At 44.4% G+C, this 16,445-nt stretch overlaps 1 long non-coding RNA gene and 1 pseudogene across 1 annotated transcript in view; one reads left to right on the top strand and one right to left on the bottom strand.

Annotated features, from left to right (window-relative positions):
• Window positions 1-3,651: 3,651 nt before the first annotated feature.
• Window positions 3,652-5,042, bottom strand: LOC125757335 (exonuclease V-like; annotated as a pseudogene).
• A 366-nt stretch (window positions 5,043-5,408) lies between these two features.
• LOC119388045 (uncharacterized) overlaps window positions 5,409-16,445 on the top strand; it is a 78,218-nt gene continuing 67,181 nt past the window's right edge. The window contains exon 1 of the long non-coding RNA XR_007414673.1: window positions 5,409-5,526. This is a non-coding gene — a long non-coding RNA (uncharacterized LOC119388045). The remainder of the gene's footprint in view (window positions 5,527-16,445) is intronic.

The raw sequence follows: 16,445 nt of genomic DNA on the forward strand, positions 1-16,445 counted from the left end.
ATCTCTATAATTTGGTGACACCACTTAGACTTGACGGATTCGAAAAATTTTTGCGGCATATGACTCGTGAAGAGTCATACGTCAATAATGAGACTATTCCAATATAACTAAGAAAGGTGTTGCAGGGCCCCTTTCATGTCTCCACTGTAGGCTGTAGCTCTTACATCCATTTCATTGCACTTTGACAAACTAGTCCGTCTTACCATATTGCAGAAATAAGTTGATGCAGCAAGTGACAGAAAATGAAGTTCAAGAGGAGGGCAGACCATAAGGCGTCAGTTTGGTGCAAATATATGTGAACGATGAAGGTGGTTCCCATTAAACTGGCTCAAACATAAGAGTAGCAGAAGTATTCAATGATAAATCAGCAGCAATTGGCAAAAAGAGAGCCATTCACCATTTCTGAATTCAGTTACTATGCAGTGGAACTCGTCCCCAAATTCCTTTGAGCAGGATGCGTCGAACGCATGAGAGAAGTGTAATCAGCCTGAACAGGAATTAGCAAGGCTGCTATACTCAGTGATCACAATGCAAGCTCTGCCAATTAAACTATGCCAAATGTTGCCAAAGCAAGGGCAAAATGAGAACTGTGAAGAAAAAAAGAGAAATTTTTTTAGAAATGTAAACGTTTGGAAATTGTTTGTTCCAGTAGTAGATGTCATTTTAGCTTTTTTTTTTCCCAGTCTTACTGATATTTATTTTGTATTTGGTAGCTATATGTGGCCCTTTCATTGTGCTTACAAAAAATGACCACTGACAGCCAAATTTTTGTGACCTAAAATTCACCGTAAGTGCTCTAACATGGCATAACTAATGGTAGACTAATTAATTATGATCAGTCGTGGCATCACTTCAAAAACGCTCGCCACAAATCATGATAAACTGGTGCACACCAGGCAGTTGTAACTGACCGACATGGAGTCGCATGCGCTCAAACTTCAATGACATTGAAGGGTGTGCTTTTGAACTGCATCCGAGAAGGAATGAAAACATATGGATGCCACTGCTGTGAACCAAGGAGTAACCTATCAGGCTGGAGCCCCTCCCTAAGTCTGTCTGCCATAGTACACCTAACAGAAAACGACATGCAAGACATCCACCTGCCCAGCTCCCACTTACCAGTGGAAGGCTCGTCCCCTCTATAAAACGAAAGGTTGCTGGCTACACCACTTAAAATGTTATTGGCATGAGCAGCCAGAAAAACCTAAGGGCAGAGTGAGTGAGTGGAAGAATGAAGGAGCTCATGAAGCTTATGCACTATGCTGTAATGTGCCCCGCAAAACTATCTGTGACGTTAACAATGCTCACACAACAGATGAAATGTTTAGAGAGAGTGGTGAACAGCCACTCAACCCACCGTAGTGATGTTGCTGCCAGATCAGATAAGCACTGGTGCCTAATTTAAATACATAAAGTATGTCCAAGGCAATGTTCACCATTAATAGTTGGTCAGGGCACCTATATGCACAAACAGAATCGAACACAGATGTCTCGAGTTTGAAATTTTGGTCTCTGTGGTCCTAAAAGTGCTGCATCAGAACTTGAATGTTCACTAAGCAGTAGCGCAGTGTGCGAATAGTGAAATTTCATCTCGAATCGAAATAGTGCCAAATAGTGGCCAAAAATATCGGATATCGAATACCAAAGATTTTATTGAAAATTGAAAGCCAGAACAACGGTAATGTTGTGCTTCATCGTCATGAGTGCTCCGGGCTCAAAAATCTTTGGACACTTATTCACAGCAGCGTTTTAACTGCGCGTCGGAACGATGGGAGTTTCTGGACAAGTGGTGTTGTGCGGCAGCGACGCAGCATGAACAACGTTTTTGCATGTGGAGACATTCACCAAAGGTTTCACGGCCAAAGTCAGGACGTTTTACGGCGTTTGCGGCCTACGCGACCGAAGTACGCAAGAAGTCCGTGCTTTCGTCTCAGAAGCAAAGTTGCAATGGGCTTGACAGTTTTCTTGTGTTTTTTTTATGTGCTGAAATGACATGATTGATCTCCTTTAAAGTAAACATGCGCTCTCCTTTGAACCAGGATATCAGTCAAAGTTTTAGCGAAAGGCCGACTATAACGACGTCACTGTTACTTTTAGCCACCTTCCCCTAACCAAGTTGCACCATTTGACCTTTGTCACGTTTAAATATTCGCCTGTCGAATTATTCTATATTAGCTATTCGAAAGTCGAATCAAAGTATTTGATTCGAATTCGAAACTCGAATATTTGCATACCCCTACTAAGCAGTACACTTGTGGATTAACTATCTCCAACAACTCTGTCTTATAATGAACAACATAATAGAATGTTTTAAAAGCATGGCATGCTCGAAATGTTTTACATCTAAGGCTTAACAAAGGAAGCTTTTCTGGAGCAGTTTTGGTATGTGCCATTTTGAAATGTAATATACTCCACATAAAGCTTTGTCTTCTGCATTGCATATGTGTTGGTACAGTACAAACTCACACAGACTTTTTACACTTAGCTTTACCGTGTTAAATAAATTTGTCACTACTTTTTAGGTCACTTTTCATGGTGAAATTAAGTACAATTTCAAAAATACGTTTCCTGACATTTTAGACAACCTAATCAATAAAGTTGCTTGTGTGGAAAAAAAAAGGGGAAATTTTGAGCCCGGCAGTGAGGAAAACCAATGCAACATTCTGGCAACACTGAATCCACCATAGCTGCACCACCATGGTCAAAAACATAGCCCCCCAAAGACACTAATATTGGGTCGAAATTTACCTTTGTGGCAACATCACAGAAATGGCACATCTATACAATTTTCAAGTCAGACTATGTTGTATTTGCAACTTAGGTAGTCCTTGCTGTGCTGACACACAGCAAGATTTTTAATGAAGACATGAAACAACATGTGAAAATACTGTAATTTTAAGTAGTGTTTGCCAACCACATTTATAGCAGGTACGAAGAACTAATGCCCGAGCAAATGTGTGGTAACATAATTCAAATTAGCTTTCCACACTTTATCAACACAGTTGAAGTCCAATGACATAGGCACATTCCAACAGTAGCACAAAATAAACTGAAATAGCAAATTTTGTGGCCTGGGGGATCTCAAAAAGCTGCGATGACATATGTTTGCCCTGTCTGCAATAAAATCCACAGAAATAAAAATGACTCTCGCCATTTTTTGTGAGTGCAGCAAACAGTCCAGCAGTAGGCACGTCAGTCCACTACTTCAACAGAGATGTACCTCGCCAGCTTGATGCTCCCAGTGAAACAATGTTAATGAGACAGATGAAATGCTAACGAGACAGACGAGATGCTTTCTTGCCTCTGTATTCATGTGCAGGAACCTTAATCAGAGAGACGGAACAAGTATGGCCACAATTACACAATTGCTTTTCATTCATTTCAATTGCATGTGTAATGCAACAACAAACTTATCAACACACAATTTTATCCACATTTTCTTAAGAACATCCTGTTGCTGGTCGACTCTGTCACATCTGTTGTTTGTTTCCCTCACCTTCTAGGCGAACTTCTCTGCACTACTTTGTAGCTTTCAATTAGCTACGGGTGCCACTCCACAAAAAAAGAGAATTTCAGTTGTGCGATTTCCTGCGCATGAGAGTTCATCCATCCATCCACAAGGGCTTATTATTTGAGATTTGACTGTTTTTGCTTTTGCTTTTTGCACGGTTGGGTGAAGCATGGGCACACTCTCAGCAGGTTAATACATAGCATAATGCTCAGCAAACCAAGGTACTTTTTCCGGTGAGGCCAACTCTACAGCACTATAACAGCATAGCTCAATGCCAAGGGCAGTGACTTTTACACTCAACCAACTTCTTCACTCGCCAGTAGGGCGCATTCCCCTACTTTGCACTTTTATGACCACTTGATAAAACTCTACTAGACAAAATTAATGAATGAGAAACATGATGGTACAAATAATAGGCGGTACAAATAAAGAAAGGTTGACATGCAGCTGCAACCATTTCATTTTGTTTGCACAAAGCATCTTGAGTTGCGCTTAATGCATTCGGCTTTGGCCTGACGCCATTCACATATATTTTGAAATGGGCAACATTTACACTTCCATGCATCTTCAATGTCATGAACTCCTTCCGCAGGCCTCTCGCCAGTCCAGAATGGAAACAACATCTGCAGAGTGCCCATCAACCACTTCTGATCATACTCGACACCTTCAAAACACAGCGTGTTGTTGGTTTCCTGACTGAAATACTCCACAAGCAATTGGCTGGGGAGAGGCAACGCTTGAACAGCACTCAATACGAATGGCACCACATGACGCAAGGTGTTCATATGCCGCTCATCCAGCGGCAATAGCTCAAGCACCACAGAGCTCAACTGCACATCCAGAGTCACCCGAAAGCCTTTTCAATGTCGTTCACGTCCACCTTTCCTTGAACAAGGTTACTCAACAGATGGTGGACAACATGACTTGTAACCGATGCGAGCGGCGAACCGGTGTGCTTGGCAGTCTGGTGCTCCTTATCGTTTTCAATTCAACGATGTCGACTTGAAGTGTATCTCTATCGCAACGCAGTTCATCTACGACTCCGTTGACAAAGATGTCGCCGCCAAAGGCTCTTCCAAACACGGGCACTTCTCTGGCAATAGGTTCACCACACAGCAAAGAGCGAACAGATTGCAGTAAATTCAGGAATAGGACGGCAATGTTATCCTCGCGCGTCTCTGTGTCCACCGTAACCACATCTTGAACTTCAAGCTGCCTTGCCATGTGGATATCTGAACCACGAGTGACTTGCGGGCTCTCACCTTCTTCAACGTCGTAGCCCATTTCCTTCAAACGAGGTACTCCGATGAGCGAGTACATAGTTCTGCTCGCAGTACATTTGACTGGACAAATCCGACACGTAAATCCGACCATTTCGACTTATAAAGAGGAGGTCTTGGGTCGGGGGCACCGTCACACTGAAGTTTTGCGATGAGATCGTCACCTTCGGGGTCGTCCCAAGCACTGCTGCATCCATCACTACGGTTTCAGCAGTCTGCAAAGCGCACTGTAAAGGCCGATCGGCTGTCATATCAAATATTACGGGACAACACAAAGCAAAATTTCGTACTAACGCTACAGCAACGCTACACTAACGCGCATTATGGAGCGCGCGCACCACAACTTGTTCAAACTTGTTGTTCCATAGTGGCCAGCTGGTCAAATATTATTGTCGGAGTTGTCCACGCCCGGTGATCCAAAGCTGCATTTTTTTTACGCTCCCGCTATATCACACAATAAAATTGCAAAATAAACACAAATATAATAAAGTTATACAACAAAATAATGAATATATAGTGTGAAGTATTTAAAAACCTTGAACCCTAGGCAGTGTGCTGCGGCGCTGTCGTAAGTAGTCAGTAGCGTGGGCGTGGCGCTTATTTTTTGACTCAACGAAGCATGGAGGAAAGAAACAAAGAGGTTTACAATTTCATTTCTCATTACATAGTGCACTTATCGATGCCTGATGTTGTGAGAAAATACCCCGTACGCCTCAGCAAAGCTTGCCGAACCAGGTATTTCAAACAATAGGAAACTCTATGTTTCAAACTATATTTAAGCGCATATGTATGGCGCCGGAAGCAAACTGCCTGTTGACGAACACCTCGAGCACTCTGTCTACAGCTACCTAAACATGTGTTAGCATTTTTGCAAATGTCAACGTCGGGACCACTGATTTAGGGGAAAATGGCATAGATATATGTGGCATGGGATGTTTTCCATGGCGTCAAATGCATAAACCGCAAACATGCCTAAATTCCGACATCAAAAAATAAAAGAAGCATATCCCAGCTAGAAATTATCCGACTGGTTTTAAGTGGGTCTGTCTGGTTTGTTGGTTCCAGTTGCAAACTTCAATGGCTTTGCAGCGAGATCCAAGTGGTAGTTGCAGCGGTTGCAGCAAGCGAAATAAAAGCATGAAACTAACAAGGGAAATAAGTGCATCTGACCACGAGCATGCACTATGAGAAAATGATTAAGCATGCGAAATAAAAAAAAGAAAACTACTTGAATGTGCACAACCACCGATATCCACACGTTCTTTCTGGCTGATTCTCTATCCAAACAATATGCACGTAATCCAATGATTAACAAAACCGAATGCATGTACACGCAAAACATGACGACAGTTAGATAGGGAGAACGGCGAATCCTTTATGTTGTGGGCCGACGAGCAGGCTAGTGTTGTGTGCGACACAACACTAGCCTGCTGACCAAAAGGACGCGGGTTCGATGGCTGCGGCGGTCGCATCCCAATGGAGGCGAAATGCTAGAGGCCCGTGTACTTAGATTTAGGTACGCGTTAAAGAACCCCAGGTGGCATTTCCAGAGCCCACAGCTACGGCATGCCTCATCATATTGTGGTTTTGGTACGTTAAACCCGAGCAATTTACAAGTGTTAGTTTTATGCCAGTAAACTAATACAAAGACCATATGACATGATGAAAAATTCGTGGACACAGGGCGCCGCAGGAGCCGACGTTTCGACAAGCGTACTTGTCTTCTTCGAGGCTGCAACTGAAAAGGCAAGTCTGCTTGTCAAAACATTGGCTCCAGCGACAACGCCATCTTCACGAATTTGTTATCTCTTCTATCTTCCGTCTTCCCCTGATGTTCTGCCTTTTAAAATGACATGACATGTATGTTGAATAAAGAAAGGGAATTTCGAGGGCTCGTTTGTTTTGGTGGCACAACCTTAATGAAAACCTGCTGGTTTTTCATTAAGGACATGTTATGTCGTGTGTAATGATATACCCTGCTGTGTACTGCTCGCACCGTTGCCTAGGTGAAAAGGCAGGGCGATGAACTCGGAAGAGCATTGAAGGGTTGCAAACTTGTCATAGCCGTGCAAAGGGCGGCAGCCAGAATTGCCTGCCAATCGGCAGGTGATTCCGATTGAATGCAACATGGCGCCCACTACTCTCGGTACAGGGGCGCTACAGCGCCACGCCCTGTGGAGTACGCAACATGTCCCATGTAAAGAAATGACTGCAATGACAGTTTGTCTTTTATGCCACTCATGACATACCATTCCTGCAATGTCATACCATTCATGTCATGACATTGCCATTCACTGCAGCATCTTTGTGAAACAGTGTAGGCGCACTGCGGTATACTTTCACAACTCTGGTTGAGAGCTGGCGATTGCATACTAAGTTCATGCATTTTGTACTGGTGCAGGATCTCGAGAAGCTGCGGTATCTGCCAGTTCCTGTGGTGTTTCCAACCCTGACGTAGCAGAAGCAGAAGAATGCAGCAGTCACTTTTATTTGTGATGGTCTCATTCTTCATGTTTTCCAAGTGAAAAGCAACTTTGCTAAAGTTTTAATGTACATTTAAGCTCCTAGTCAATTGCAAAACAACAAGTGTTTTTTCGAAATAAATTGTTCAGCATGTTCACATACCATCTCAGAGGTTGTCTGTTTTTGAAGACTGCATGCTTTTGAAGTTGCAGAATTTGTTTTGTATTTTCTTGCTTTAACATTTTCTCTTGCATTCGACATCCATATCGCTGCTCATAAAAGTGTGCTTGACCATTTGCAGTAAAATTTAGTGTGTGTGTATGCTGACCGACTGTGTTCTTGATTATTTCAAATTCCTAAATGTTTTACAATACATACTTGAATTTTGCCATATACTAATATATACAGTTGTAGTCATGCAACTTTTGAATTAAAGAAATAATTTGTCTATGGCATTGTGCCAGTCTGTGAAATTGCTCTGACACAGCTATCAGGTGTGTTGTTGGCTGATCTATAGCTAAACATTTCCAGAAATCGCACTTTATTGTGCTACATTATCTGCTGAAAACAATTTCCAAGCCCATGATGTCGAAAATTATGTAAAATAAGTCTATAGAGTACATGCATTTTCAGTCTTGCATCATTGAAAATTGCAGCACAACATAGGACCGAAAGGGGAATAGCACAAGTGCTTACAGTCAACTGATGGCTTCGTTATGTCAGAAAGAACATATATATCCAAACACTTGTACTCACCACTTATGTGCACCATTCGTAAGTGCAAACACAGTCCAGTACCTCGCACCACATCTTTTACTTAGCCCTTTCCTTAAGAAGGGCACTTCCTTGATAAGGGGACTCAACTTTATCAGTCAATTGTCAATAAACATTTCAGGCAACGTGTCACTCAACAAAAGGGGCTATATAAAAGATGTGGTATGTGGCATTGGCCTGTGCTTGCACTTAGGAACGGTGCACATGTGCAGCAGGTACATGTGCCCTGGTTCAATATGTATGTTCTTTCTGACATAATAAAGCTCTCAATTGATTGTAAGCACTGATGTCATTCCCTCTTCTTGTCCGGTTTGTGCCTTAAAGGCAAACTCCGGCGGTTTTTTGGCCATGTCAAAGTAATGGTGCTTTTATGTTCCTGAGACGCTCCTGTTACGGGCCCGATCGCAGAAATACTCGGCAAATTGGAGAATAATTTAAATAAGCAAAAAAGCGCAACACCGAAACCGAAACCCTACCGAGGTACTGTCTACGTATGACGTAGACGTTGTTATGACCGAACCGGAAGTCGGGCAAGGCATGCGGTCACGCCGGCGCGGAGTATGAAAACTATGACAGCCGGGACGGACCAGCGAAACGCCGGCCAAACCAACGCTGTCTGTCGCCTTGTGCACAGCAGACGCTCGCTGTATCGGCCTAAGCGCGAAGTTAGCAGTGCCCTCGGCTGTGTCACTTCCGCCGCCTTGCCAATACTGAACGTCACAGACGCAATGTTGCCAATACTTGTGGGAAGCCAGGAGGGCGTTTGCAGACAATCTTTAAAATTCATTTGCAAACAATCTGCCCATGTCTCAAGCCTGTAATTTGGGCATAAATGACGGAAACGTGCAAAGGACGTACCCAGCGAATTTCACTGAGATCCATCGACCTCGAAAAATCGCCGGAGTTGCCCTTAATGTTTAATAATAAGCCAGAACTCGTTCAAGCACTAGATTTCTACACACCATCTAAAACATAGTTGCCAAGACTTCTATAGCACCAAATGGCGGGAGCATTAGCTGAGCTATCAGCCAGCTTGCCGACGTCTAAGGCTAGAATACGGCAAGAAAGCTGCAAGACTTAGCCGTAGCTTGATCAAGCCAAAAAGTAGACGTTACTAGCTGACTTTGCGTTACCTGGGTTGCGACCAAGCACCTGATGTTGCATTCAAAGAACCATTTACTTCCTATATTTACCCCCGGAAGGTGAGTACAAATGGCAGGCCGTTTGTTGAGAAGCGCGTCATTGCTTCATTTTCATTTTTGCATCCATTGCAGAGCTTGTTTTCTTTCGTGACTCTACCAATTTGGGAGGAGCTGCAGGTGACAACTTCGGACCCCCCTAACGGAGAACCCTTGCGCATGCTATGTCTACAGGTAACCTACTACGACTGCAGCTGCAATAAAGGAAGATAACAAAAAGAAGCTGTCCTAGCACTAAAATTGGGAATAAATGTACGTGCAGTCATCATAACCAGAATTTTTTAGGGGTGAGGTTCAACTATCCTTATGTGTGCAAAATTGAAATTTCAGGCGGTTTCAACACCTCCTCTGGCTATGCCATGGGTGGTCATTGTTTATGTAGCCATCACCAGTGTGAAGTCTGCGGTCTTTGTGCAACAGAAACCTGTCACGTTACAGTGACCCGTTTCATGCAGAAGCACATACAATGGGGTGCAGTGTTTTGGTGCACATGCGATGCATTGTGACATCACCGTTGCATTGGCATTAACTGATATTTTTCTACTGCTGGTGCATGTGAATGAGTGAGTTTGCATGACGACAGTGCAGTGTGCATAGTGTAGTGTTGTGGTGTCGCAAGTGGCGGCATGATGCGGTGGGTGGTGGGTGGACACGACAGCAGCACCGCGCAACAGACACGTTCGTCGGACAGAAGAGCACGCTGTTGGCGGGGACTGGTACGAGTGAGCAGATGAGGTAGAAAAGAGCCACGACCAATTAGAAGGTGGCACGTCTTGTGTAGAGGCCCTCGGGCTCCCACGACATTTACCAGTTGCTGCCTCCCTCGCCAAGGCCCGTGCCTGGCCGCTGTCGCCCTTGATGCTGCGGCAAGCATTACACCATGTGGATCGACCGCATGGGGACTGCAGTGGGGCAAGCATCCCCCAGAGGTTGCGGAGTCATCTGGCCTCGCGTATGGGCAATATCTGTTCTCCGTACGAGGATTTGGTACCTCAGCACCCTAGAACAGTGCAGCCTCCACCAACAGGCATTGGACATACAGTTACAGTTGGAGAGGCTAACCAAGAAGCTGTTGCTGACGTGTGGGCATTAACTTTGATGCAAGGATATGTGCTCCCCGTAACCAGTACTCCTCATCATGGCAGCGTTGTAACCACGTCCAACCGTATGTGCTTGCATCCATCTTACCAACACACTTGTTTAGTTGGTAAGCAAGTGTTTACTGCAATGTGTACCACGCACATAACTGTGAGCCTTACCTTGTGTACCATTGAGATACTTTTCCACTTGCTGCGTCAGTCTGCTTGCCCTTCAGGTGACTTGTACTTCAAGCTATTCATCCATCCTATAACCTCCGTCTTTTTCCTTCCCCCCTTCTTTTTCGCACTCTGAGCAAATCGAAGCAAAGCCATTTTTCAAGGGTGCATCACTGCTGGTTCTGATGACACCTCATCTGGGCAGCTAGCAGCATGTTCTGGCATCCCTGGAACAAGGCAACCAAGCAGTGTCCTGCACTCCTCACTCTACGAAGATGACTTCGCTGAAACCACCAGTAAGCAGAGTACAAACCAAAGATTTCAAACAAAAAATCAGCCACACTGTATGCACTGTATACGTTTGTACATGCACATTGCCAGTCAGCAACTGGTTGTCAAGAAACTATTCTTTAATTTGAAGACAGGAAAATTCTTGAATGCATTACAAAAATGACTTCGTAAAGGGCTTGATTGATCTAGTTGATAGTCCATGATAGTATGTCTTAGCAAAAACTTTTGGACAAAGACAAAGCGAAGTGCCTCCAGCAACATCCTGTGTTCAAGAATTTTCACTTTTCAAGCTTCCCCATCTTCCCCTGAACTTATGCTTTTTTACAGTGAAAGCTGTTATGAGATCAGAACAGCCAATTTTGGTGGCATAGTTGTCTGCCGCCACTGCCACCACTGGTGTCTGTAACTGCTCTGCATGCAATGAAAAAAAAAAAAAATACAGGATTGAGCATTTGAACAAGGCCCACTGCGTGGCAGTTGAGTATTCTACCACAGAGCCACACGGGGCTTGAAACTCCTTTGCAAAAAGACCCTATATGTACAGGCATCATTCAGGTCAAGGAATCGTGTTAGCAGATGTAATATAGCATGGTAGAAGAGTGAAATAACAACCAGGCGCCACACAATGGGATTGCGTAACAAGTGGGGAGTTTAAACTTCCTACCCATTACAAAGTGCTCAGCCATAATTCATCGTCATCGCACAGATGGCACACAATGCCTTACATATGTGTATTGGGTACCTCGCTTCTACACAGAATGAATAATGGCATAGTTGGTGCTTCCCTACTTCACAAAATTATGACAATTTATGGCATAGTGGGTGCCTTGCAGCTGTACCCCAAGAGAGCTTAAAACGGGCTCTAGAAAAGTTGTGTGTTGTGCTTGAGTAGAAGTGGAGCAACGCCGGCACACAATTTTCTTTGTATATATATATACGTCCCAATAATAAATTAATAATTCACCTGGAAGTTCGACACTTGTATGTGTCATCTTCGTTTTGTTCCTCGTCCAAAAGCTTTTGTGCCAAGACATACAATGTGTCTTCTGTTGTAGCTTTCATCATCATCATCATCAGCCTGACTGTGCCCACTGCAGGGCCAAGGCCTCTCCCATGTTTTCGTGAATCAACCCAGTCCTGTGCTTGCTGCGGCACGTTATCCCCGCAAACTTCTTAGTCTCATCTGCCCACCGAACTTTCTGCCTCCTCTTTGCACGCTTGCCTTCTCTTGGAATTCAGTCTGTGACTCGATCTTAATGGCCAGCGGTTATCTTGGCCTATGCGTTACATGCCCTGTCCATGCCCATTTCTTCTTAAACTTTTTCAATTACGGCTTTACTCAACGTGAAAACCTAACAAGAGATAGACATTCGCCACCTATACAGGTGGCAATCGTCACTGCACAAATGACATCAACTGGGAGAATACGTCGTGCTTATATCTTGCCGTAAACATCCGGCAGAGGGCCACGATTGCTATTGCATGCAGTTTGATTACGGTGAATGAACCATGATTCAATCAATTTTCTTGGTCCCCATCGTTGCTCCCGCATCAACGTCGTCGCATTATCGAGATCAAAAACGTGTCCTTTCGTCAGGCAGTGGTCAACTAATTCAGTCTTGGCACGTGTTGCATGTGTGGCTTTGTGACGTCCCTTGCATGTTCCTTGAGACGAGTGACGGCGTCGTCGCCCCCCTCGCCGATGTAGCTGGCATCACAGTCCATGCAGTCCACCTTATATATAACTTACTTTCACTTTGTTCGTCCGGGGGGGGGGGGGGGGGGGTGGGGGGGGGTGCGGTTTTTTTGGTTTTGGGAACAACATTGCTAGCATGCGCATGAGTTTGAAAACAGTTCGAACACCCAAAGGCTGTTAGGCCCTACGCACTGCTTTGACACACCGCGAACATACGGGATGCACAGAGAAGAAGTTGCCTTAGTGGTCCTACTCTCGCGAGGTCTTCGCATGCGGCGTCACGTATCGTCGACAAACCTCTGAGGGTAGCTACGTTTATTCAGGACACTGGCAACATTTCTTTCTTCACGCTTCCTCAGGGTCTGCGTCGACGACAGCGCGTCGCATTGTGACCAAAGTGTATGCACAACAGCATGCTTGTGTTCGGCAGGATAGTGCGAGTCAAAACTCAGCACACTGCCGCTATCGCAAAATTTTCGGTATACGGCTGTCTCCAATGAACCGCCCTCGCTCCGACATACCAGAACATCTAAAAGGGATAGAGTGCCACCATCCTCCATTTCGTAAGTGAATTGGATGGCCGACCATGAAATTATTTAGCGGCACATGCATAGCATGAGATTTTGCTTTTCCACAATGACGAAAGTGTCATCTACATAGCGACAGTACGTTTTTACAAGAAAGGCTAAGGTCGACAAAATGTAGTTTCCACGTGTTTGCATTACAGGTCTGCCACGATTACCGACACGGGACTGCCCATCGGTGCACCTTCTATTTGATGGTATACAATTCCCGCAAAAAGTGAAATCTGTTTGCTTCAAACAGAACCTCAGCAAATGATGACGTCATCTACAGTCAGAGAAGTGCGGCCTTGACAATGTGCAATCATCGTGTGCAGTCGTCTCTCAATTATATCTCTAGCCACTTTTATTGCCACATTGGTGAATAAGACACGACATCGAAAGATACCATACACATCTTTCATCACCAAGCTGCTGCTGACGTATCGCAGTAACAAATTCTTTGAATTCTTAGCCGCAAGCGCATTTCCTTCCGCAAGTGGCTTCAAATTTTCAACTAAAAACTTCGACAAGTTGTATGTCAGGGATCCAACAAAAGAAACAATACACCGCAGGGAGCAGCCATCTTTGTGAACTTTCGGCAGTCCGTAAGCTCTCGGCATCGCCCGTCAGACGAAAAAAGACAACGGTTATAAGACTGGTCAACCATTCCTTTCGTTTTTAGCCTGCGCAAATATTCAACCAACTGCCTTTCACAACTTAAAGTGGGATCCTGCTGCATCTTTTGAAAATGCAAAGGTCATCTAAAATGAGTTGCATTTTGCTTCATAGTCCTTTCGGTGTTTGGGATCACGACAGATGGATCAGACCTCAAGTCTTCTAGCGCAGCACGTTCACCAAAAGTGAGATTCGACCGAGGCGTTCGAGAACTAGCCAAAATGTTAACAATGCGGCTACGAGCAAGGCTTACAGCCGCAGTGTCTTACATGTGACGAAAACACTCCTCAGTCTCTGACGATGTCGTGTTTTGTAATCACCTGCAGGGCTTTAGCCAAAGTTCATCCCCTTTGAAAGAACACTCACTTGGTCCGGGTGACAGTAGTTTCTGAGACAGGTTATGTACGCTTGTGGCCTCAGAATGTCCTTGCGGAAGATTGGGTAGCAGCATAGCCTTTACCCACGAGCACGGCTAGCGTGTTCCCAAAACCAAAGGACCGCACCCCCCGGACGAACCAAAGTGGAGTTATATATAAGGTGGACTGCATGGACTGTAATGCCAGCTACATCAGCGAGACGGGCGACGACGCCGTACTCGTCTCAAGGAACACGCAAGGGAAGTTCGAAGGCCACACATGCAACACGCGCCAAGATAGAATTCGTTGACCACTGGCTGACGAAAGGACACGTTTTTGATCTCGATAATGCAACGACATTGGTGCGAGAGCAACGATGGGGCCCCAAGAAAATGTATTGAATCATGTTCCTTCACCGTAATCAAACTGCATGCAATAGTAATCATGGCCCCCTGCTGGATGTTTACGGCAAGATATATGCACGATGTATTCTCCCCATTTGATGTCATTTGTGTACTTACGATACCACTTGTACAGGTGGTGAAACGTGTATCTCTTGTTATGTTTTCATCTTGAGTAAAGCCGGTGATTGAAAAAGTTTAAGATGAATTCCCCTGGCTTTGGAACCATTTCTTCTTGATTTCGACTAAAATTTCCTTAATACCTCTTTGTTCCCTGAACCACTCTGCTCTCTTGTTCTTTAAGGTTGCCCCCTATCGTGTTCCTTTCCGTGGCTCGCTGCATCGTCTTCAATTCAAGTTGAATCCTTGTTGTAAGCTGCCAGGCTTCTGCCCTGTAGGTAAGTACCGGTAAGATGCAGCTGTTATGTATGTTTCTCTTGAAGGGATAGTGGTAAACTACCATTCATGATTTGAGAATGCCTGCCAAATGCGCTCCATGGTCACTACATGTCCTAAGTTGACGTATTCCTTTACCACTTCCAGTGCCTGCTGCCTATCGTAAAGCGCTGTTCTCTTCCAAAACTATTGAACATTACTTTAGTTTCTGCATATGAATTTTCCGACTTGCCGTTCTGCTTTCCTTGTCCAATTCAGTTATCATGATTTGCAATTCATCCCTGAGTTACTGATCAAGGAAATGTCATCAGTGAATCACAGGTTACTAAGGTGCTCTCCATTAACTTGTATTCCTGACTGTTCCCAATCTAGGGCCCTGAAAACGTCTTGTAAGCACGCGGTGAATAGCATTGGGAAGATGTGTCTCCCTGCCTTACACCCTTCTTTATTGGAATTTTGTCACTTTCTTTATGGAGGACTATGGTAGCTGAGAAGTCGCTGTAGATTTCTTCCAGTATTTTTATACATGGTTCACCGACACCCTGATTCCATAGAGCCTGCATGATTGCTGAGATTTTGACCGAATAAAATGCTTTTTCGTAATCTATGAAGGCTATATATAGGGGTTCGTTATGTTCCACGCATTTCTCTATCACCCGTTTGATAGTGTGAATATGGTCTATTGTGTTGTGGAGAAGTGGACGGACACAGGCGCACAATTTTCTTTGTATATCTGTATGGCCCAATAATAAAGTAAAAATTCACCTGGAAGTTCAGCACATGTGCGTGTCACCATCGTGTCGCCTGTACGAAATCCTGCTTGGTCGTTTAGGTGATTAAATTCTCAGGTGGTCCTAAATGTATTAGCTATTACCTTTGTAAATAGCCTGTAGACAACGCGATTTGCACATAGCTTGTAAGCTGATCGGCCTGTAATTTTTCCAGCCCTTGACGGCCCCTATCTTATGGATTAAGATGATGTTAGCATTCGTCCAAGATTTTGGTACCCTCACTGTCAAGAGACACTTCGTATACAGAGTGGCCAGTTTTTCTAGCATAATCTGTCCACAGTCTTTCAACAGAGCTCATGTTACCTGATCCTCACCAGCGGCTTCGCCTCTTTGCATTCCCTCCAAGGCTTTCTTTACTTTCCCTGTTGTTATTGGTGGGGTGTCTAATTCCTCTGGGATACTACTACTTCTTACATTATTGTCCTCGTTGTCCTGGCTACTGTACAGACCTCTGTAGAACTCCTCAGCTACTTTAACTATCTTATCCATATTGGTGGTGAAGTTGCTTTCCTTGTCTCTTAGTGCATACATCTGGTTTTTGCCTGTGCCCAGTTTTCTCTTCACCGCTTATAGACTTTGTCCATTCTTTAGAGCATGTTGAAATCTCTCCATATTATAACTTCGTCAGCTACCTTATGCCTATTAATTAACTTCGAAAGCTCTGTCAATTCTGTTATGTCTGTTGGGTTTGAGGCTTTCATGCTTTGACATTTCTTAATGAGGTTTTTCGTCTCCTGGGAGAGTTTGCCAGTGTCATGTCTAACGACCGTAGCTCCGACTTCTGTTGCACACT

The sequence above is a fragment of the Rhipicephalus sanguineus genome, chromosome 1 (genome assembly GCF_013339695.2).
Source record: "Rhipicephalus sanguineus isolate Rsan-2018 chromosome 1, BIME_Rsan_1.4, whole genome shotgun sequence".
NCBI classification, from domain to species: domain Eukaryota; kingdom Metazoa; phylum Arthropoda; class Arachnida; order Ixodida; family Ixodidae; genus Rhipicephalus; species Rhipicephalus sanguineus.